Source organism: Falco biarmicus, chromosome 8 (assembly GCF_023638135.1).
Source record: "Falco biarmicus isolate bFalBia1 chromosome 8, bFalBia1.pri, whole genome shotgun sequence".
NCBI lineage: Eukaryota > Metazoa > Chordata > Aves > Falconiformes > Falconidae > Falco > Falco biarmicus.
The window spans coordinates 65537518-65562120 of NC_079295.1; the positions used below are offsets into that span (position 1 = coordinate 65537518).

At 44.1% G+C, this 24603-nt stretch overlaps 1 long non-coding RNA gene across 14 annotated transcripts in view; it reads left to right on the plus strand.

Annotated features, from left to right (window-relative positions):
- Positions 1-24603, plus strand: part of LOC130154024 (uncharacterized) — a 61176-nt gene that overhangs the window by 26812 nt on the left and 9761 nt on the right. The window lies entirely within an intron of this gene.

Here is a 24603-nt window from a genome sequence, read left to right on the forward strand (position 1 = left end):
CCTCCTCTTTTTTCTTTTTTTCCGAGGCTGTGTGTAAAAATCCGCCTCTAAAAAATCCGTTCTTCCCTACACTGCCAAATGAAACTGCTATACAACAGTTCTCGTAGTATGTGAAAACCCCTGCTTTTCACAGGGAGGGTTTGAGTCACCAAATGTCAGTGTAAAACCTAAGACAACGGGTGAGTCAGGATGATTGCTGTGGGCTTCAAAAGACATCTTTCAATCCTACAATGTTGCACCAAATCAAAATTGTTATTTTGAAAGATTTATATCTCTGCAAAGTGGACCCATGGTGGCTGGATGCCAGCAGCCATATTTCAACCCCTTCTTTCCTTTTTTAATGATAAGTAAACAATTGGAGCTCAAGACCTGACTTTTTCTGTGACAAAAAGATAAAGCTTTAGTAGTAGATACAGGAGGAAATATTTCCACACAGGCAAATCTGCAGTTACAGAGAGCAGTGAGCAGGGTTTTCTGTTACACCATTTCAGACCACTTTCATCCAGAAAGTGTAATGCCTGTGTCCTCTGCTCCTAAAGGCACCGAGGAAGGCACTTTCTGAGACCCACCCCGTGGGTCCCCCCTCAGCCCCTTGCCCAACAGTGCTGCCACAGGCTCGGCAGAGTGGCGGCATGGTCACGCAGACCATGGCCAGGTGCTTCCCTGGTGGTGGCACCAGCTCCCGTGTCCATGTTGTCCGTTCCAATAAGTGATTCTCCAGAGATCAGGTTTTTTTCGCTACCACAGAGCTCTTCTGATGTTTTTTTGTTTTTTTCTCAGATGAACTTCCCAGCCATCAATGGCCATCTGATGAATGCCTGAATGCTGTGGTGTCTCTAATCACTTGGAATCACTTGGGAGAAAGAGAAGATAGCTGCCAGCACCTCTCTAGGGGATAGTACTGCCCCATTGAAAGCTAAGATGGGAAGATATGATAGACAAGCTCAAAACCACTCTGTTTCCAAGCAATAAAGATATTCTTAGGCTCACTTATATTGCCAATTAAAGAAAGGAAAATAAAAGAGCTGTCCTTTGGACTAGCAATCAACCCGCACAATTCTGGTAAAAGCAATTAGAAGCAGCTTGCAGCAGAGGATGAGGCTCGACACCCAGCTAGAGGAGGCAGGACCCTTGTGCCTTCCCAGCCCGAGCCTGGCAAGATGCTGCAGCCAGTGCCCGGGCTGCCCCAGAGAGCAGTTGCCCACCAGTTTCACCAGCATTCCCCCAGTGCCAGAGGAAGCACTGCTTCACTCATGCAGGTGGCAAATGCTGATGGAATTATGTGGCTTCATTTTTCTGCTTCTGCTGTGTGCCTGCACTGTTTCTTCAGAGTTTGGAGTAAAAGGTATTGGTATGGTTTTATGCTGCGAAGGTTTAAAACAGTTCAGCATTATAATTCAGTACCTACACTGCCTTTTGAGCTGTATCATGCTGTACAAGATGTGCAGGGGGATTTCTTTCCTGCTGAGGTTCACTCATTTAATGTGGACACTTGCCAAGTATAGGTGTTCCCAAATCTCAGTGTCCTGGTGACAGAGGGACCTACAGCCAAGGACCAAACCTCACTGGCTAACTTCAGGATACTGGTAGATAATTTGTAGTGCTGATTTTGCCTTTGTGGGTTTTTTTCAGATGACCAACAATGATGGAAATAATAAATAATTAATACATAATGAAATACTGGCTTGCTAAGGATTTGGCTTTTGCAATCTGCAATGTACTGATGATTAAAGTGTTAATAATAGCTCATGAAGTTTGAGATTTACTGGAGTTACTCCTCTGTCTTTTTGATCACGCAAGCAATTGCACATGGGCAATTTAGCCAACAGAGATTTATTGTCTAACAAGGCCACAGCCTACCTCAGGGGCTGTGCGTAGCCTCCTGTAACCGATTAAGTACTCCAGCTGTTTTACTACCCAGTTTGATCAACATGTTTCACCTTCCTTGGTTCCTTAAAATCAAAGAAAACAGAACCAGACGAGCACTGCAAACAAAGCACAGGGAAGTACTTTGCATCCCAACTGCGTTGCCAAGGCAGTCAGGTTTGTGGCCTTTGCTAGCTGGGTCTGCAAGTGTTTCTCAGGGCTTTTTTTTTTCTTTAAAAAAAGTTGTTTTTCACATGTTTTGGGTGTAGTTTTCTTTGTACCAGGAGCTGTATTTGTATATGAATGCTGGAATGTGTAGACAAATAAGGCTGTCTCTACTCCATCTGTTGTGAAACATGCCATAAAAACAGCAACTAGAGAGTACTGTGCAATTTATACTATGGACACATATGCTGTCTGGCTGCAGCTGTGCTGGGGGTGAGCTCTCTGCCCATTCCCAGCTGCTGATCATCATCCCAATCTGCCCACAGAGCTGCATGTGATCACTCTCTAATCTCTTTCATCCAGAATGAATGTGCTAAACAAACAGCTACCCTATAAGTAGCTTAAAGCAACCCAGCTTCTCTTGCTTGCTCTGGTTCCAGTGCCTGAGCAGCTCTGTGGGTAGATCTGGGCAAGCAGCTGCAAGGAAGATAAGCAGGTAGGATTGCACTGAGGCTGGTTATCCCCTAAGCTGGTGTGAATGTAACTATAAAAGTGAGTTTGTCTGTGTGCTAGGTGATGTTTGTGTATCCAAAACAGTCAAAGACCAGAGATCTGATGACCAATACTCCAGCAACCTATAATGAAAATACCTGCAGACAGACAAGGTGAATCCATAAGAAGAGCTACTTATAAAAAGTGAGGAGTTTATGCAATGTGTGATGTTGGAAGATACAACTGGTTCTGTTCAATAATCCAGAAATCTTGTTTTAGGGGATATTTGTATGTTGTAGGAGATAACTGAGCAAGATCTAAATAGGAGCTGTAGTGAATTAGACAAGATTAAGGTAGACACTGTAGTGTTTTTATGCTACTTCCAGGCGTGAGGGACCACGCTTATTCAGCTAAGGCAGGTGGAGTAAGTCCCCTGTGTGTGTTGTGCAGTGTGGGTGCACCAGAGCCTGGTGGTGATGCTGACTGCAACACTCAGTGGGTGACAGCATTGCTGGCTACAAACTGCCCAAGCAGATCTGTTGGTGCTCTTCTGCTTTTTCTTGCTTGGCTCAAGTTCTTTGGTGGTGTTCAGGAGTGTTTCTGTAATCCCAGGGAGAGGTACTGGTGCAGCTGTTCTTATTTTATTTTGTACCCACAGGCTTTATTAATACTCGAAGTTTTACAGTGGGTTAGGAAAGCACGCTCTGCTGACGGCACTTGTGTGTAAGGCTTTGTTTAGGTTAATCCTATCAAGCTGTGACCAAGGCTGTGTGTTAACTTACACAGAGTTTAATAGCTGGCAGTGGCACTGGTGCTGTTGTCTGCACTGATTTGTGCAGAAAGGATTGTCAAGAGGCAGCGCTGCCGGTGGGGTAAAATCATCGTGTTTCATGTGTGCAGTTGCAGGTGTCTCTGTGCTAAAATGTCTCCTGTAGTGCTGCTCGAGAGCATTTAGGTGCTGTAGCATATCACTTGCATTAGGCTCTTGAGCTGAACAGAGCAGCAGCTGGTTAGACCCTTCCCTATACCAATACAGGGGTGGGGGGATCACCAGCAGGGTACCTGTCTCGCATACCGCACCTCTAGTTAGTAAGGAAACCATCCTCCTTATCATGCTGTTGGTTCTTCTGAAGTTCAGGTATTTATATTTTTTTTTTCTTAAATAAGCTATTTGTGATTGATTGATACATGAACAGAGATGGCTAGGCAGCAGCCGGCCAATGCTGTCCCCCTCGGGGGTCCTGCTTTCCAAACAACCCAAGCACACTGCCGCTGGCCTGCCTTTCTTCAGAATGTGTGTTTTAGAAGCTGTTTCTCTTGTGTTTCCTTGACCTCAGTGCTCAGCCTAGCATCATTTTAGGGAACATCAGGTTGTATTTGGGGTATTCAGTCCCTGAGTAGTTTCCTTCTTGACCTTTTCTCAACCGAAGTGAGCCCACAGAAAACAGATTGAAAAGACAGCAATTGGAAGAGGAGAGAGAGAAACAAAGGGAATGTATACAAGTCGCTGCTGTGCCTGGAAAGGACCAGGTAAATGCATCAGGCGGATAGGCACAGTAAACACTAACACAATAAAGGCTGGAGATTTTTCAAATTGTTTTGGAATATAAGCTTAATAAACATAAGAAATCATCTTTAGCTATAAAGCTGTAAGGTAGGTTTCTCAACTTTGTTAGCTTTTTGGCATTGGGGCTTGATTCCTTCATTCAAAGCAAGACAAACTCTCCTAATCCTTGCTTGGACCTCGGGGAGGGCAAGAGTTCTTTGGAGTATTTATATTTGCGAGGGATTACTTGTTTTGGTCTACATAATTTCAAATACCGTTCTTTGGTCGTTATAGATGGCCAGAGATGATTACAGCAATGAGAACATTCACAGCAGCTAATTCCAATGTCCTTCTAGTTATCATTGGTTAACTTTCATCAGCCAAGTAAAAAACCTTGAAGTAGAACATAGTGTTTTACAGCTCCGTGCAGTGGAAAAAGCTCTAGGTAGCTGTAGCTGCATGGGAAGTTTAAAAAGAAATGTTAATTTTCTGAGGGCAATGCCCCTAACAGCAGCATCTAACAGCTGCAGATGTTCCTTGGGACTCCTAACACCTGTGAGGTGATGTTTTAGGTCTCCCTGAACAGCAGCTGTTTCTACTAGCCCAGTGTCCTGAGCACTGTGCTTGGCCTGTTTCAAATACTGCATGTACTTCAGCTTGCTTTTCCAGGTAATATCCACATACCGTGAAAAAATTTCAGAAAAACATGGTCCTTGTGAACAAGAGGTGGGAGGGGGTGTGGGCACACAGGACCACGACTGATCTGCACTTTCCCTTGGTGTTTGTAAAGCTCTGCTTGTGCTACTGAAGCTCAACGTGCACCTACTGCAAAATAACTCAGTGATTTTGGAAACAAAGGGAAACCTTTTCTGTTCTAGGAACCCCCTTTTCATTGGCAAAGTGTTATAGTTCATGAACTCCGTCCACTAGACCAGACCAGCCTTGGAGAACGAGGTGACAGCCTGATATATTATGGGAAAAATATACTTTTTTCAGAGGTAAAATACTACCGCTGAAAGTCTTGGAAGGCTCTTTTTGCCACTTGTATTGGAAGAGGCTTTGGGCATTTTAAAGGCTTATATGGGCAGCTTTCCAGGGAGTGGAAAACCAGCAGTACTGCAAAATGTCACACAGAGTTCTGGATGCAGGCTTTGTAAATGCAGCATTTTGTTCAGAAGGCTTTGAGATGCTAATTGGAAGCACTGCCCTTAGCAGGGAAGCCAAGAATTGGTTGCTCAGAGGAGTTTTCTTCACTAATTTTGCAGAAGCTCTGGCATTTGGGGGTCAGGCTCTGGAAGTTGTGGTGTGGAGTCTCAAACCTGCCCTGTGAACACAGCACACCGGAATGGGTAGGAATGAATGGTGGGTGTCACAGCTGTCACTGGTGGTGCAGATCTGTACTCAGGAAGCGTGCAGATATGGAGTGAGGTGTGAGCTGCTGTTGCCTTGGAGGCTGCAAGCTTCTTAGCCAAGTTCAAGTTTTGCTGGGCAGCATATGTGACTCTTGCACTGCAAAAGAGCTGCTGCCTTGACCATTTAAGTTAAACACTAAAAAATCATTAACTTTGAATCTGGTCTGTCTCCCCTCCCCTCCCTGCCATCTGTTCCCCCTGTTCTGTGCTCTCTGTTCTGTGATGGACAGAGACTGTAAGGTATGCTTGGAGTGATTACTGATTAACACCTTGATTATTGACAGGACAGCACGTACCCTGGGCAAGCTGGTAGATAGCGCAAGGGGAGGAGCAGGCAGCAGAGATGGCTGTGCTGCTCTTCAAGGGGGCTGGGACAGGCTGGGGGAACGGGCAGACGGGGGCTTTATGAAGTTCTGCAAAGTGAAGCTCCGAGTTCTGTGCCCAGGGAAGGATAAACCTGTGCCCCAGTACATGCTGGAGGCCAACCAGCTGGAAAAGGGCTTTGGGGAAAGACCTGGGCGTCTGGGTGGCCACCAAGTTAACATGAGCCAGCGTGGTGTTCTTGCTGCAGAAGGGTCAGCAGCGCCCCGGGCTGCCCCAGGAGCAGTGCTGGCTCTGGCCGGATGGGACAGACCCATTTTCACCATGAGAGTGGTCAAACGCCTGAATGAGTTGCCCAGAAGGGGTTGTACGAGGTGATCTCCAGAGCTCCTTGCCAGCCTTGGCCATCCTCTGGCTCCTGTGAGCTGCTGCTGTAACCAGCAATGCAAAGGAGCACTTGGCCTGAATCCCCCCGCACAAGGCGCAGGGGCTCGGGTGCCTTCAGCTTGTGGGCGGCGGGGCACATGCTGGGGCTCCAGACGGGGAGAGAACTGAGTGTGACAAAGCAGAACAGAAATGGATGTGGAAAAAAGTGGAAGGAAATGCTCCTGTCTTAGCCCTGGTTAACCAGTTTGCTGTGTTATCCAGCTAAAAACAAAGATGGAGCCAGGAGTCCAGTGGAAATCCTTTTACGCAGGGGCTGTGCTTCTGTATTTATTTTGTAAAGCACCAGTTAATATATGAATAATGGGTGTGTGATTATTCTAAAAAGAGCCTGACTGTTCTGCCAGGAAGACTAGGATTTGTAACAGCCTTGAGGTTTTTTTCTCATTTTGTTCACAATAATATAAATGACACTTGAATTAATATTCATGTTGAAATAAAATCTGAGGGGGCCTTGGTAGTAAACCAGTAAACAATAGAAGGAAAAAAGGCTTTTTATGGTAGCACAAAAATGCAAAATGAAGGGGAGATTGGGAGCTTGTTTTCTTCTGTCACGTATCCCAAAAAAACCCAGAACTAGCGTTATGCATTTGTGCTTTATTTTGCCTTTGCCCAGGGACATTAATTATCCTCAAACAGCACAACTGGGTGACAGAGCAGTGAGTTACCATGTGGAACGCAGGATGACAACTAAGGCATAATGAAACCTATTAAAGTGAAAGCCATTTATAAAATGATGAAAGGACTGGTTAGGCTGTGTAAATGCCTTACCAGGTACCAGAGCGTAGTTAGCCACTTGCCACACGGGATTAATGGAGCGCAGGCTGTGAATGTTAGAATGTGTTCAGATAATCCATTTACCGAAACGGGGAATATACTCTGTACTGCCTGGAGATGTTTTATGCTGTGGAATAATGACACGGCCTTTGTTTTCACATGTTTGATGTTTTCCTCCAGAATTAGCAATATCACACCAGGAAGCAAAGCTTTCTTGTGCAGTAAGCGTTGCTGTTTTATTTGAGCAACCTTAGAGCATTACTGGGAAGTTACATTGACTGGCAAGCATTCCATACTTACGAACTGTGCTGATGAGCGCTACCCGTCCCATTCCTTTGTCTGTGTGAAAAGAAGGGATGCACACAGATTAATTATGACTGAGCTCTGTTTGTACAGAGTAAACTCAGCTCTGAATAGCTTTGCATATGTTGTTGAAGCAATAATGGTTAACAAGGAATGTGTTTTACCGCAATTAATACAAACTGAACAAGGATTACTCTTCCAACTGGTCAGTAACTATCACAAAACACTGCACGAAAGGTCATTATCATTACTAGGAGCCTGGATTTTGCAGATAAGCATTTGCTTATTGTATCATCTTTACTTAGACTTTAATGGCCAGTGTACCAGCTAATTGTTGTTGCAGCAGTGATGCTTGTTTCTCCTATTTTCTTTAGGTAGTTATGATGTACTCCTTCCTGTGATACCTGACCACCTTCTGGATATGCAATAAGTGAGTAACTGGTCCACGGCCTTTTCCTTCAGCTGCCCAGAGAAGAAATTAACTCCTGAATTTAACTATTACTGCTTGTGTTCTGAGATGCTACTAATGAAAACAAGGACAGGAGGAAAAAAAATGTAATGGAGGAGGTTTGTCCTGCAGGTTATCCTATTTATCCTATATACTGTTTTGGTTTAGTGAAGATGACCATAATGCATTTTTAGATTGGGAAAGATGACCTGGAGGACTGGGAGGAATAGGTGGTCCCCTGTTTCACCATCCCTCCTTTGTTTACCCTAAGGACCCCTTCATGATGGGGGACTGGATTAGGAGTAAGTGTCCTGAGTTATGAAGTCTGAACACAGCTTCCATCGGGATTTGGGTTACTTTGCTTGTTCACAAAGTTAAGAAGCATCTATAAACTGACTTTTCTTGCTTCTGCATTGAGGTATCACCCCAGTGCCTTGCTCTTTCTCCATTTGGGAGCCAATTAACGCACCCCCAGGGGAAAAAAAAAATGAAAATTGAAGTCTAGATGAATAAATCTTCATCTACCCATACAGCTAATAAAAGACCTGACTTCTGCTTTTTCACTTGACTTGGAGACAAAAAAAAAGAAAAAAATGGTAGACACTAAAAGAGTTTCAATTGTGTGGCTGCATGAGAAATCTACTGAGCCCTTATGTAGGCGAAGCAAGAACAAAGCAAATGAAAATGTTAGTACTTATACTATGCACTAATAGATACTTGACTGGGGGCAAGGCTTAGGATGGTATGATCTCTGCTATACAGAAAAATGACTATAGGTTTCATGGGTACACTAAGCAGGCTTAGCCAAAAGCCACACTTGCCATTAATTCCAGCTCATAAACTCCAGCATCGCAGAAGACCGTGCTAGAGACAAATATCAATGAAGCAAAATGACAGTTGGAGTTTTCAAGAAAAGTAGCAATGGCAAGAAAAGCAGAAAACAGTTGCAACTGCCAGGAAATGATAAAGCATCAACATCAAAGATGCATCACAGCACAAAAGTCAGTTACTCAATAACTTTTTTTGGCACATGCAGTGAGTGGCCAAATAGCTGGAGAAGTGGCACTCAAACACCATTCATATGATAGCTGGTAGCAGTTCAGTGAACATAAATTTGTTCATTTATTTAAATTTAAAACGCTTAGTGCACTTCTGGGTACTACTGGAATGGCAGTTTTATTATGCTGAGCTTTCGGACCAAATCAGGTGTTAGCTGTGCCAGCGCTGTGTTGCAGCTGGCTGTGTGGGACGGGGCTAGGGTGGGGGGCTGCAGGCTGGTCTCAAGCTGCTCTGAGGGCGCTGGGGTGCCAAGCTGTGTCGGAGGCCAGGGCACCCTAGGCTGGATGTGCCCTGGGGTGGGCTAGGCACATAGTCTGCAGTGCTGCCTCTGTTTTTGAAACACTGTGCCTGGGCCTTTTGGTCTTCAGCTGTGCTAGAGATGACTGGGGCTGCACGTCGATGCCTAACCTTGCTTGTGCTGAAACGGAGACGTTTTCCACTAGCTTTAATGCAAAACATCTGGGTTCCTGAGTTTTATGGGTATTACTGATCATGCTCTGCTGTAATGTCTTGGTGAGTCATGAAGTGTGATTAACCCACATGCTAGAAGAACTGTAGCGTGTGAGGATGCTCTCCTGCGGGTACACGCATGCCCAGAGCAGCTCCTTCAACACTGCAGAGTCCAGCACAGGTCTTGTGCTGTCCTGTCCCCCTTATGCTATGGGCATAACCCACAGCCCATGTCTTGGTTCCCAGGTCCTGGCTTGCAGACCAGGAGGCAAAAGCTCTGTGCCTCAGAAATGATGCTGACAGACTTCTGTAGTGATGACCTCAAGCTTACAAACAAAGCTGTGCTGTAACAGGCAGCAAGTGCTTCTCCAAAACATGAACGCCCCAGTCACACTGTGAGCGGGCATGGCCTGGGACAGTTTGCTTTAGCAGTGACCCCTTGGCATGGTTGTGGCAGGACATTCTAGGGGTGTAACAGCCTTTGGAGTCTGCTGCTCTTTAATACCTTGGTGTAATTTTATTGTAGCTAAATAGGATAAAGGGTTGCTTCAGGAAGCTTGGTGCTTTCCTTCTAGAAAGGATAACTGATAAGAGAGCTGTTTGACTGTCCTTTATTTGCTGGCAATATTGCTGCTGATCGTGGATTAAGTAAATATGATCAGTGAGAACCTTTTGCCTTCTGTTAATTAATCATCTTTCAAAGAACTATATTTTTCTACTGTTTTGTTATTTTTTGTTGGTTTTTTGTTTTTACATCTCTCCCAGTGTTATTTATTCCTCACGCTTGTCTTCATTGCTGAGTTAAAGGGGAGATGTGATGTAGTCATGCCTAGTAGGAATCTTAGAATATCATGTGTCGGAAGGTACCCTTAAAGATCGTTAAGAACAGAAGGGTGCATGGATGAGCTGTTAGAAATTCATGTCAATGGGAGAGTGACAGCTCTGGAGTTTTGTAAGGAGACTTGAATCATTGATAGTACAAGAGGCAGATGAAAACAAACTGACTTTCCTACCCAAAGTGGAGAGGGAAAAAGAATCCCTGGGTTTTGGGGCGGGGGCAGCCAAAGCCAGCATTTCCTTCATGGCTGATGTCCAAATAACTGCTCTGAAATCTACTTAATTTTGATATCGTGGGATTTCTGGTTTCAAAACTGATTCTCCAGCATGCTTTCTTGATCATCAGAATTTGGGGTGGAAGAAAAAAAGCAATAAGAGATCTGGTAGGGGGGAAAAAACCCACTGACTGCTGAAAAAAATGCTACCAATCCTGCCAGTGATGTCTAGTTTGCTTACAGTTAATATTTTTTTCACCTTATTTCCTTAGAAATATGACTGGCTTTTTTCTCCTGGTGTCATGAAACCAATTTGCATCTGAGATGCATTTTCTGGGATCTCTGCAGTGATGAGACTGGCTTTGCTTCTCTAAACAGAAAATGCTTCCTTTTGTGTTTGTTTGGTGCCTCCAAAATGCTCCCAGATAATCTCACTGGCTGAGTACATGACAAAGTGCCAGAAAAGTGTTAGTACACAAACGCTGACACTCTTACAAAAGAGGAAAAGTGATAAATGCTTTACTGTATAAAGAAAATGATAAGGATGTATTTTGGGAACCAAACTGACAGTTGCAATACCTGTTAGCATTTTTATCTTAAGATCAAGGATGTAAGGAAAGTTAGATAACGTCTATCATTTAATCTGCACTGGTTTTCTTTAAAAAAAACAAACACTACCTGACTTTCAAAGTGTCTCTTATCAGAGATGCAAAGGAATTGTAGTGGAGTTTTCAAAAGCAACTGAAAATTAGGTACCTTTATTTCCTTTCACATAGAGTTAGCAAGACTCAGTCCTAGTTCACATATGCAAAACCCAGGGCTTTTCACTTCAGAAGTGAATAATTTTGATTTTCAGTCAAGCAAATAATACAAATTTCAGAGAGTAGACATGCTTCTGCCATGCCGGGGAAAAACAAAACACATCTGAGAAACTGCTTAGTAAGAAGAATGTCGTTTTTCAGAAAACCTGTCTGGCACGGCATTGTTCCTAATTCTTCTGTGGTTTGTAGGACTATTTGTCATGTTTGGGGGTGCTGTGTGGATCTGGTGATGTTTGCTTGGATTTTCTGCCCACCAACACTGGCTGGAAACATGATGTAAATAAACATTTTGATAGTTGAAATTGAACAGGTAGTGCAGCACCAGCTCTTCCCACAGCACCTGACCACTCTGCTCTCAGGTCAGGGCAGAGACAGCCTGGCCACCCAGCACCGAGGACTCTGGTGTCAGTCCACTGACTTGAGCACGTTTTTCACGGACTCCTTGGATGAGGCTATCATGGATACACACATGAGTGTGCCTGAAGAGTGGTCTCACAGTTGCATAGTCAACCTCCTGCATCTCACAGCTTCACCTGCCTCCGCCTCTGTGTTACCCTGGAAGGTTCACGAGACCGCTGAACAATAGGAGTATTGCTCAATACATCAAAATTACAGAAGCAAATTATGATAAATTACCTTTTGTGCACCCACTGGGAAGGTTTCACAGTGATCATTAGCCCTCGAAAAGTCTTATGCTTTCTGTGGTCATCTAATGATTGCACTCTGAGCTCCCAGATAAATCACGGATGGAACAATGGGAGGGCCCTGTCACAGGCTGCGTGTAGAAAGATTCCTCACAGGTATTGTTATTGTTTTGTTAAGTCCTGCAAAAGGAATAAATATCACTGGAATCTGGAAGAACTACCATGAAGAACTACCATAAAGAACTCTTTGGCGTTAATAGCCATTGACAGCAGGTAGGACTTCTTAGTGCGTTGTTGCTTCTCTTCTAGTGGTCAGCCCTTTGCTAATTATCAAAGCACAGAGATTTACCTCCTTTCTTTTGTTCTGTTCAGCTTCTCCACATCAGTATCACTTCTCTCTTACAGGGTTACTGTCTGTACCTGTTAAGAGCAAGTACCATAGTTTTACATCTGTAATCTGTGGGCTATCTCTTCCAATTTGCCTCCCGCTGCAATTCATTACTGTAGGTTGTGTGTTTACACAAGTAATACAAGGTAAAAGCTGCCCTCCTGCTCTTCCCTGGGAGCCCATCAGCCTCTTATTCCTAATAACCTCTTTCTGTAGTGCCCGTTGTCATCCCTCTTCCGAGCTGCCCTTGTTTCTGCTCTGACTTGCTGTGGGTTATCTGCAGACACAGGTGTCTGATGGATGTTGTCCATCCGTACATGCCTGTGGTTGCTGATGGGCTGTGGCTGGTCCCCCTGGCTGCCTGCCGTGGGCTGGAGGGCAGAAGCAGCTGTGCCCCCTGCACAAAGCTGCCTCCAGCCTGGCAGGTGGGACCACCAGCAAGGCTGCATACAATGTTGTGGTGGGCAGAGAGGAAAGCTACCCATGCAAGCACAAAAAAAAACCCAAAAAAACCCCACAACCAACCAAAACCCAAAAAAAACACCAACCCAAAACCCCAATGAAAACAACATCTTGGAACATACCATTTAAAAATATTCATATGGCTCTGTCTTAACAGCCTGCTTCATCTCTCTTACCCTTGCCAGTAGCCCTGTGCAGGCAGCGCTTCCTAAGGAGCTGTTATCCCTGGTTCTTTGCAAATCTGCTCGTAGCAACAAGGACATTAATGGCTTTTTGTGTTTCTGTAACAGGAAAATCATAGCTGTGAGTAGAGAAACAGCGATGTATGAATAGTCACATTCTTAGAAGTATGCAATTATTTTGGAGGCTCCTGTTTTCCATAAAAGATAGCCTCAATTTAGCCAGGAGCTTTAAAACTTCCTGAGTTTAGAAGTTTGCTTCATTAAAGATAAACCCTGAAAACCTCCCTGAAAAGAAGGTAAATCTGACTTCACATGAAGCCTTCAAGTAACTTTAAATTGTTTCATTTTGAAATTAATTTTATTGTAATTTTGTAAGGGTCAAGATTCACAGAACTGGCCAAGTACAATTAATTTTCTCAAAAACAAATATTTTGGTGTTCTGGAAAGCTTAAACAGGTTTGGGGTTTTTTTTCATACCTTCAAAACAATCCCTTTGTCTGTAAGCACCAAGAATACTAATGAGTTGAAAACTCCCTGAAATAATAGCTCAGCCTAACTATTAACTTTCAGACTCTGAGGGTGCAGAGCATATTCTGCTCCAAGTGCAGATGATGCTGCAGGGAAAACCGCTGGGCTCACCCCCAGCGTGTCTAGTGCTGAGATTTTTCCTATAGAGTTTTCCACTCAGAGCTAACAATCTGTGTTCTTTTTATGCAGCTGGTTACCGTTAAATAAAATGGATAGCTCTCCTTGCAACTATGTTGTGTCATTTCACTTGCAGAGTTGTTTAAACCCCACTTGCTCAGACCTCTTTTTGACTTTCACTCCTGTATTTTTTTAAACCTTTTTTCCCTGAACAATATGATTATTTTGCTCTCTGAATATAACGATGGGATGAGTGAAAGGATCCTGGTGATACCAGGCAACTCTAAATCAAATCAATTTTACCCTCTCTAGTTCTGTGTTTGCTCTTTGTTCCAGGATCCCCAGTTACAGCCTCTGTGCTCGGTGCCTCTGGTTAACTTTGCGCAGCATGACAAATGCTCTTTCCTTAAGTGCTTGTTTTTATATAAATACACATACATATATATGTGATATCATTTGACATATATAAATCTGTGAGTGTGTACTTATCTTTCTATCTGTGTATGTATCCTTTGGAAGGAAGCACCCTGTTCTGATCTGCCTGCTTCTTCATCTGTGGCTAATCGTTTGACCAGAGCATGGAGTGAAGCACCTGGGCTCGATCACGCTCTCTTCTTAGTTGCAAGGGAAGATCAGGAGGCAGCCCGTAACCAAAATGCTTGTGGAACAGGTAAGTTGAAACTCAGCTGAGTGGGCTCTGATGTGCAGCGCTGACAAGGGGCAGCAGTAAGGCACATGCCGCTTCTGCAGTGCGGAGTGCTGTGTGCCTTCAGCCACCTGAGTACTGTCTCCCAGGAGTCCTGGGGAGGTCTTCACCCTGGCACTGGCCTTGGAAGTGAAACTGGCTGCAAAAGTCTCAGGGTCAGAATTGGGTGCAGAGGTTTGGGTTGCGAGTCTCAGTACTTCTGCAACCAAGAACGCGTAAGCCTTCAGAAACTGAAAAGTTGGGGAAAGGGTTTGTCTGCTGGCCTTAAACTTTTGCAGAGCCTTTTTTTCCCCTTGCTGATGTGACATACAGTGATGGTCAGTAAACAGCCCTACAGAGCAGCGAGTGCAGTGTAGTGCTGGCTGCCCGAATGGATCGCAGTGTCCCCCTCTGATGCAGTCCCTACCCCGCAGGGTAACGCGGGGATGGAGTGCCTGCTGAAGGGATCACATAGGCACACTGCAGGCTGGTGGCCCTTTGCTCTGCCTGCACAAGGACAGCTGTGAGATGAGCACAGGCTGCTTGGTCAGTACTGCCTTGCACCCAAACCTTCATCAGCATGAGACAGGGCAGCCCACTGGCTGTGATGGCTATAAGGCCACCTCAGGTATTTGTATCGGTTGTGGTAGGAAAATGTTCTCTATGTCATTCTGCTAGAAATAGGCATCAGAATCAATCATGACATGGGATCCCATGTTCTCACAGTATTTTTCCATGCTGGTAAAAATCTGTTTATTTGACTGCTGTGCTGACTCTGCACTGAGAAGCAGAGTTCTCCTCTTTCAAATCATGAAACTTTGTCCTCAGTTACATCCATGTGACATAGATGTACAGCTGAAGAATTGTAAAATTTCCGTTTTCAACTTACTCCCTGTAACTGCACTTGTGCAGCCCTTCTGTTTTTGGGGATTGGTGCAGGTGTAACCTTCTGGGACTGAACAAATAATTGTGTTGCAGTTGGAGGGTCCAGTACTCTGTGTCTTCCATGTAGGTACAACAGGAACAGCAGCAGTGGTGATGTGCTGCTGAAGTCAGTGGATCTGGGTTTGAATGACTGGGGAAAGGTTGCTGCTGAGATGCTGCTGGCGCCATTTGGCCATAGTCATCTTGAAGAGCACAATCTTGCTCTGTTCTGAGAAGTTTCTTATTGCAATGCATTTCCCACCACAGCTGAAGCTAAATGGTGCAGTCTCTGAGTATGACAAGTGCAACAGTGACTCAGCCCTGGCCGTACTTCTGTATCTGCCAGAAAGGTTTCAGCTTGTATTTTCTGGCTACTCAAGGAGCAATCAAACATCATTGAAACACCACCGAGTCTTTACAGAGCAATGCAATTATCCTTCCCTGCACCATGTACAAATGCCCTCTTGAGCAGTATGCTAAACTGGGATAGCATTTGATAGCTTTTTCAGGCTTATTTTTAATGGGAGATAACCTGAAGAGATGTGTACAATTTCAATATTTGTAATTCAAGTTTATATAGCTTTCACATTGCAGAGTTTTGTTCCTATGAGGTCTGTTTTGTGGAGCAAGTGGTTCAATGTGTGTGGTTTGAGGGCAACCTCCTTTGTCCTGCTGGATTCTCAGGTACCAGAGGACAGGCTGTAAAACTGCTAGAGTCAGGGGTGGGTATTTTAGGATTATGATTAGGAATTTGCAGTGTTCATCAAAAATACAGATGGACAACTGTGGAAGGAAAATATGTTGAAGTGCAGAATAAGCTTTGCTTCTGCCATCAGCACAGCTCCAACCATCTATTTTGTCTCTGCCTTCTGACGTGTTCCATCTCAGGCAATGGGTCTGGGGGAGGCAGAACTGCTTGAGAGAAGCTCATCTCATGGGCTCCAAGAACTTTGCTTCCACCAAGCTGTTTACTGGGGGTGGAAGAAGAGTTTTGTTATGGCCCTCAATAGATATGAGGATTTGTGAAATGTTTGCCAACAGAGAATAATATTTAGCTGGTAGGGTATGTCGTAACTCCTTAGATTTTTATGTAGCTGTGGCAATTTACGTGAGCCAAGGCTCAGCCCCCATATGCTGGCAAACACTTCATATACTGCAGCCTGACATGATGCTGTTCCCCTACCCATACACGTTGTATTTTTTTATTATTATTTTCTGGGATTTCAGCGGTTCTGTAAAATGGGGAGGCTGAAGGTGCTCTCTGACCGTCCCACTGAAGAAAGGTCTTGGTTCCATCTGGCCAATTCCTACCTGGCTCACCACTGAACTCAATGTTTTTCACCATTTGGATAATAACTGCAGCACTCACAATCTCAGCAATCTTCTCGGGGACTGTCACCCACATGCTAAGGGCAAGGGAAAACTCTAGGATATACAGTGTTAAGCCACTTCCTTTTTGCCTCCCCACATCTGTTTAAAAGATGGCAAAAACTGAGTCAGGAGAACTGCAGCTGTGAAATCTTTGAAACACAGATGAGAGCCTGAGTGTTTCAGGATAAGACCATTAATTGTCAGCAAAAACTTAGATACATTTTTAATAGGATCATATTATTACTATATTCTATTAATTTCTCATTTGAGTCTCATTCCCACCCCCTGCACTGGTAGTAATACATGCAGTTCTCTTTGAAATCTTTTTTTAAAAGTGTCTCTCGGTTTGTGTTTCAGCATTGTGCTGCTGTGGGAGTAACCGAAACGTGATTGCAGGGACACAGAGCTCTGCGAGGCACTTGGGGTGACCTGCCTGGCAGTGTCCCCTCAGCCCACAGCCACTCCTGTCTTCTCTGTTTGCCAGCACAGATGCACCCTCTGTGTGCTATTGGTTTGCCATTGCTGTAGCTATGGAGTGATCCAATTTTAATGGTGGGATTTATTTGAATGGCTGTCTAGGATGTCATTTTCAGTCCTACTTAATTTTTTTTTTTCTCCATCAGCCTGCTTTCTGGCCCAAATTAAATGGCCTCTATGTTCACATGTAAAGAATGCATATGTGTTAGTGTGAGGCCTTTCCTCAATTCAGAATTCAATCTGGTTGTCTTAAGCTTCTGGGAACCAGATGTCTTCCAGCACATCTTCCCTGGGCAGGGCTGGAAAGGCTCTCTCCAGCTGAGGTGTTCTTTTCCACTTGAAGCTCATTTTCTTTTGCTTTTTCTTTTCCTTTTCTCACTCCTGCTGCCTTTCTGCTATAAGTCTTACAAATCCCAGTTCCTTCACATAGCTTGTCTTCCTAGTCAGGAAACACTCAGCATGTTGTAGACCCTATCTTTATTTTTGAACCACATTTCCACTTTCGTGCCTTTCTGTAGTCCTGAATGTTAAGATATTTTTAGATTGTTCTTTTTCCTATTCTGATCAATACATTTACTTCCCTAAAATATGTTTCTTCATACATCTTGTATGAGGCTCCCTAATTAATACCTAGCATGCTCACAAATAGCAATTATTTTCTACCCAGTTCCATTTGTTTCAACATGTATATCTTAGCATGTTTTAGACCTCCATACATCAACTAAGAAGGTTACAAGACTAAGTGGTGCGTAAAAATAACAGTGCAAAAAAGGTTAAAATGCATAATTTTTCTCCATAGTGGCAGAGTGTTAGCATGTACTGTCTAATGCTGCAACACATGCTGATGGCTGCTGGGCAGTAGCACTGTGCTCTTCTTGCTCTATCCCAGGCAAGTGCCAGGTCATCAGGATGCTGAGGTGTCCTGTTAATTAAAACCTCACCAGGTATGGAGGTGTATGCTAAGGAGTGAGATGGGATATAATGAGGACCCCAATGATGGCATTTTCTGTCCTAGTTTTGAGTTGCTTACAGCTGCTGTCAGGTTTGACTCTTCCTTAAAATCTGACCTTTCCACTCCAGCCTTTCCACCCTTTGCCCCATGAGAAGCCTGCCTGGTGGAGCTGTTACTGACTCATGTCACTACGATAGAGAGAAAACTGTTTCAAGCACTTCAACGTTTTGCATGCCTGAAACTCTTGAAAGTACTGTTCAGTACATCCAATTTATTTTATGATGTTTAAATATAAGGGTTGCTTTTTCTGAGGGTAGTGTTTTCCTCAGTGTCCTCAATTTTACTAATGAATGAAATGCTTTTGCTCGGTCACCGTACTGCTTTCGGGGTGCTGTCAGAGGTACAGGGAGTCATCTCTGGGACCGTGCAGGGCTCCACTGAGATGAGCTTGCGGTGGTGGTGTCAAACCCCCCACCCCCCCAATGCAGCCTCTGCAGGGCTGTAGCCCCTCAGTCCTCTAAGCAGTTTATGCAAGGACAGACACAAGTTGCGGTCGCTTCCTCTTGGTGCAAAGACGTTCAAGAAGGTAATAAGTGGGAAAAATAACAGTTGATCCTGAGGCTGAAACTGGAAGCTGTTTCTGAATATAAATTAACGTGTGACCTCAAACTGTCCTGTTTTCTATCTGCTTGTCAGCATCTCTCCTTGCCTAAGTCTAGCCTTTGTTTTTCTTCTGTCCCTCTTTCACATTGGTACCCTTTCGTTTGCCCTGTTACTGGCACAAACCTGTGCTGAGAAATGCAAGACAATGCAGCCTGTCTAGAAACGGGTGCTCTTCATTGTGCTCTGTAGCGATATAAAACTTCCACTTGAATTCTGCATGGGCTGGGTCTAGGTTCCCCTCTGATCTCACCCAGTATGGACAGCCTGTTTTCTTTAAATGAATCCCACGCTCTGAGCCAGGGTGATGCCTTGCCAGCTGCAGCAGAGGCAGGTTGTCAAACTTGCTGCTCATATGAATGTCCCAAACAACTCTTGCTGGCCTTCTCCAAGGGCAGTTGTCCCAGATCTCCAGAGAGCCACAAGCACTTAAACCACGTGTGAAGGTGTGAAAACTGGTCCCTGTGTTAGGGGATCAGCATTCGTCTCCCGTTCCTTACATCTCCTTCATAGCTGCCTGTCCAGGCTTTCAGAGATGACATCACGTGTCCCTTTGAGAACAGAATATCAGCTGTAAAGTTACCAGCTGAGAAGTCTGACAGCTTAAAAGAAATGAAAAAAAAAAAAAAAAAAATGGTTTCATCAACTTTGTTACTAGCTTTCATTTACTTTGATTTCTGATTTTAAAAGAAGCATAGCCGCATTTACTGGTGCAACCACAATGAGTTACAAAAAGAATTTTTTTGGGAAAAATAGCACTTGTTAAACAAGTCTGTGCTGTATGTTAAGAGTATATGTTAAGAGAAAAACCCAGGGACCTTGGATAGAGTAGTGACTCCTGTGCTGTTGGATGGTGTTGAAGTACAGACCAGCAGATCTTAGATCCTCAGCAGAGTCAGAACTGTTTTCCTTACATGCTATGGAAGATGACCAAACCCATTTTCCCACCTTGGCTTCAAAGATGACTCTTACAGGTGTGATATGGAGCTTCAAATAGGGTGGAGATGTTAAAATTAAAAGTTAGGGGAGAGGAGAAAACACCACTGAGAAGTGACCAGCCCCATGGCACGCTCTCCTGCAAGCCTGATACCTGCAGTGCTCTGCAAGGGCTCCGGCTTTGGGAACCGGGAGTTTGCAGGCACCTTGGAGACATTTTATTCCCTGAAATCTCTCATGAGCCAGTGAAGATTGGGCTTTTCATAGGTGAACATCGAATGCTGTCAGAATTGGAAATTTTGTAGCATCCATAGCGGATACCTCATCTGTTTGTGCAGTAGGTCACTTGGTGTTGCTAGCTGGTCTAAGGAGAATGCAGGAGCCACAGGGAACATGTTTGTACTGTCATGACTGTGTTTTCTGTTCTGTCAGACTTGTAAAGTCTTATGTGCTGCAGCTGTGCAGGCTCAGTCGAAGGGCAGGCCCCACAGCACACGGTGCTGCACTTCTGTAACTGCTTCTCTCTGTTATGGCTAGCACCCAGCTGCTACGTGAAGCATGCTAGAGGAGCAGGACACCAATTTTCACCCATTCATTCTGCAAGGAGATACAATTTCTGAGTTACCAGTGTTTATTTTAACTTTGTTTCTTAAGGAAATGCTGTTTGCTCCTGAGCTCTGCCTTGGAGAGCGCATGGCTGTTGTTGAGCATGATGTGTTTTTCAGAGGTTCTTATGTTGAGCACACAGGCCTATTTAATTGTTCATGTAGCCTGGATCAGAGACACTTTTCCGTCTGAAGACAGACCTTCTAAAACTGTCTGCCATCCCGTGTGCTGCGTGCAGCGGGAGCTGCACTGGCAGCAGCAGGAGGAAGATGCCCTCGTGCTGCAGAGCATCTCATCTCCTCAAGGTGTGGCAGCGAGAGTTGTGTGGGCAAGAATAAAGGGGGTTGCTTCTGAACTTCATCATATGCCCTCTCCATTTGATAAAGAGAAAATAGCTGGCAAATCAACAGTGATCTTAACCACTTCTGAGTTGGCATGGCCAATTGGAACTGATAATTGACATTTAAAAAAAATATGCAGTGCCTCAAATGTTGACATTAGCTCCACAGAAATTGGCTGTTTGTTAAAGACTGCCATTACTGACAATAAGCCAGACATTAATAAACATGCAGTTACTCACGGTCTTTTCTTTTGGCATCTCTAAGCTCCCTTGTTTCTGTTCCCTCTCCCCTGCCCCCCTTGCAGACGTTTTTGACAGGCTGTGGAGGAGATGCTGCTGACTTGCTACCTCAAGCTGGGAAATTGCCATCCTTGCATTGGACTGCCATGCAGTCATCAACTAAAAGCCTGTAGGACTTTGGCTGTTCAGTGTCAGATGATTTGTTATAAGAACTAATATGTAGTTTCTTTATTCCTCTGGATTTTTCTTTACTTATGCCAGCAAATAACACAGTAATTTTTGTCCTTTCTGCTCCACTAAAGGAGAAATAAAATAACATAGCATGCTTTTGCACGCATGTCAAGCAACAGAGGAAAAACTTAAGGGAAATATTCTCTCTAAGATGAATTTTAAGTTTTTTCTTGGCTAGAAAGAGCATATCTATTTCCTGATGCTGTTTTAAAGCTAGGTTTAGTTCACTGCCCAGTAATTTGTGACAGCTGTGGCTTGGGGCCAGCTGGGATCAGTAGGGCGGATGGGCTGCTCTGCCCTGGGCTTGGCAGCCTCTGCACCAAGGGTAAACATCGGTGTGAGCGTTTGTGTGACTAATGGATCTCAGGTCTGTGGCTTAAACCTGCTCATCACCACCATGCAGCTCCCAGCTCCTTGGTTCTGAGCTGGTAATGGGAAAAGGTTACCCTGGGGATGACCCAACCCTCCGTCAGCTATAGCCACCGGTGATGTGCACTGTCCTGAGCATCATTTCACCTGCAGATGTGCACCAGAAAGCACTGGCTCTTCACCTCTTTCCTCCAGCTGTGTGGAAGCTGTTTGCTATGGGTCTGCTCACAAAGCAGACAGACATGCACCCAGGTAATGCAATAAATGCAAAGACTGAATGCTTATCCTCTAGTGCTGGTTAATGAATAACTGGAAGAATCCAGGATCAGCTGAAGACCCTTTGGTATACAAGACCAACAGCTAGAATGCCTCTCTGAATAAGAAAGGAAAAAAGCTTTGAGAAAAAACCTTGTGAAAAAGGCTGCTTATTCTGTAGCTAAGGTATGCCTTGTAGCTTTTAATATTTATGTCTCAAGATATATGCGTTCTGCTTCTGCAACCTGCTTGGGATGGCTCTGCAAGTGGTAGGAACCCAGCCAGAAAATTTCATGCTTCAAGCCCAGCCCAGCCCTTGGTGGCTTTTCCCCCTCTTCCCCTACCACCCAGGAAGAGCTGTCGGGAGGTTCAAAGGCATAACACAGGCACTCACAGAGGTAAATGCCAAGAGGAAAACACAGGATTTACTCTTCCCTTCAAAGGCACGTTGTGTGAGCTGGTGTGACCCAGGGAACCTGCCCTGTGCAGGGAGGGAAGCACAGCAGCACTGATGTGTTTGACCTCCTGGCTTCTGGATCCTGTCCCTCGGTGGGAGCCGGCACTGCGTGCTGCGCCTGAACCCCTGCATCCCTTGGGATAGGGGGAGGGCTGGCATGAAGGAAAGGGGGAGAAACACAGATTTTTCTCCATTTTCTCTCCTAGGTGTTTTTTGAATTGTATGGTTTCCTTAATCTTATGCTGATGGCAACATCTAATACTCATATTTTTGTGGAATACATGAGCTGAGGCACCAAAGCTATTAAAAATTGTCAGTCTGATAACTTTGAAGCATTCAGGAAAAATCCTTGAAACTATTCTACGTGCAAATATTTCAGCAGTTTTTACTTTGCTTTTAGTTGACCTGTACTAACTCTTCAAGAACAGTAAACTGGCAGATCTCTAAGATGTCACTTCTTTTCCAGTGCTGCTGTTTTGGGTCTGAAAAAATTAATTGGGCAACTTCCCCAGCACCAGTTGCAAAAAGCTGATTTTCCACACAGTGGTGACAGCTGCAGAGTGCTTATTGTCTCTGGGATGTTCAAATTATGAAGTCTGGGAAGCTGAGGATCAGAATTAGTTTTAGGTCAGGACGATGGCAGGTAAAATTGAGGTGTTAAGAGTGGGCAGAGCAGACATTAAATATTTCAGTGTGAGTTACAAACACATTTAAGGAAACTATTATGTTTCCTTAGCTGTCGCACACTCATATTTCAGTTCAGAGGTTCACAATGAGTGTTTTGATTATTTCATTTCTGTTAATGGGCTCTTATACTGTGTTGTAGTCCTACAATAAGAACATTTTATCATATAAAAATTGGATGGTTCTAACTAGTACTGCTAAATGGAGAGAACCTCCCTCTAAATTCATTCATGAGCTCTGCTTTGTGGACTCACCTCTGTTGGGATGTGAATCTATCTCCAAATAATTGATTTAATAAAATTAGTAACTAGATCTGTGTTGCACAAATCTCTCTCCCTTCCAGTTGGACCAGATGCATTTGAGTGTTCAGCTTTAATCTTTCTCTCTTCTTTTTTTTTTTTTTTTTTAAATGGCTTTCAGCTTGTTATTGTAGAGAGCCTTTTGCCTGATGCTGGCCATCCCCATTAATTTCACTTTTTTCCTGGCTGATCTTGATTTCTCTAGATACGACCATATGAAGACCACTTCAGATGAGCCTTTTTTTTTTTCCCCTGATATGTTCAATGGGCTGACACATCTTGTTTGTGCCAGGCTTTTCCCTAATGTTCCTGCAGCACAGCACATCAGGCTTTCAGCCTGGGTGATAAAAGGAAAATTATTTTATTCAGACATTGCCAAGAGCCGCTGCACCAGCCAGTGGATGGTTTTCTTGTATTGAGACCTAACATGTTATTTGCTTCTTCCTCACTCCTTGCAGCACACACCAAGCATGCAAGTCCTGCTTTTTGCAGCAGGCTGAAGCCTTGGCTGAAAAGTCTTGGTGGGATGTGCGTGAAAGGATCCGGCAGCATTCGCACTTGCAGTCACTGACTTCTGAGGCTGCACGCAGATGGGAAGGTTTTTTTATATAAACAAATTATTTGAGAAGGTACTATCAAAATAAAGAAAACCCACACAACTTAATGACATTTGACAAGGTATGGTATTTCCTAAGTTTGCTGGAATGCAGCTGAGGGGTTGGTTTAAAAAGCAGCATTATTGCAAAGTGATCTGGACATTTGGTGTCAATTCCTAATGTCGCTGACTGTTCAATAGCAGGAGCCCAACTCCCCCCTCTCCTGTCACCGAGGGTCAGGAGGGATTTCTATAAAGCTGTTGCACTGATGTGGTACAAGCACAGTGTCAGTGCAATCAAACAGCCACAATGGCTTTACTTAATAAGAGTGTACAGTTTATTTTTTACATAGTAAATTTGCTATGATCTAGGTCAGTGCTTGTGACACCAAATTCTCCTTCCAGAGTTTTTTGGTAAGCTTTAAAAAACAAAAGGCCCATCCCCTCTCCCCCACAAAATCAAAACTTGCAAGGGTTTTCGAACCTCAGGTTTTGGAAGGTCCCTACCCAGGTTTTGGCACTCAGCTTTTCAGGGGGAAAAAAGTTTGGATTTATTTTTCTGGCTTATGCTCATTGTCCTTTGCTTTGCAGAGTTGAGGGAAACAAAGTATGCTTTCCTCCCCCTCAAATTTTGTTGTCTGTGAACTGTATTTTGCAAATAGGAAGGCTGCAAGGATAGCTGTGGTCAATAAGCACAGGCCAAAGGAGTAACTAGGAATATTGATTCGAAATGAAGGCTTGGTATAATAAATGTGCTGTCTGGGCAGAAGGCTGAATGTGTGGGGCGGGGTGGAGTGTCCTTTTCTATTATTCTTGCAGTTTTTCAAAGCCAAGAAAGAATTGCGTTTTTTTTACTTTTTATATATTGAATCAGTTTGTGGTAATAAATTGCCAAATTCTCTGTCCTTGCAATGCTGCAGCCTCTAAAAGTAGGATTTTGCATTTCTTCCCGCGCCCCACCCCCCTAGGTCTTTGTTCAGAGCATCAGTTTGGCATGCTCATGTGCTAGCATTTGTCCTTGCCTACTTTCAAATTAATTTCATGT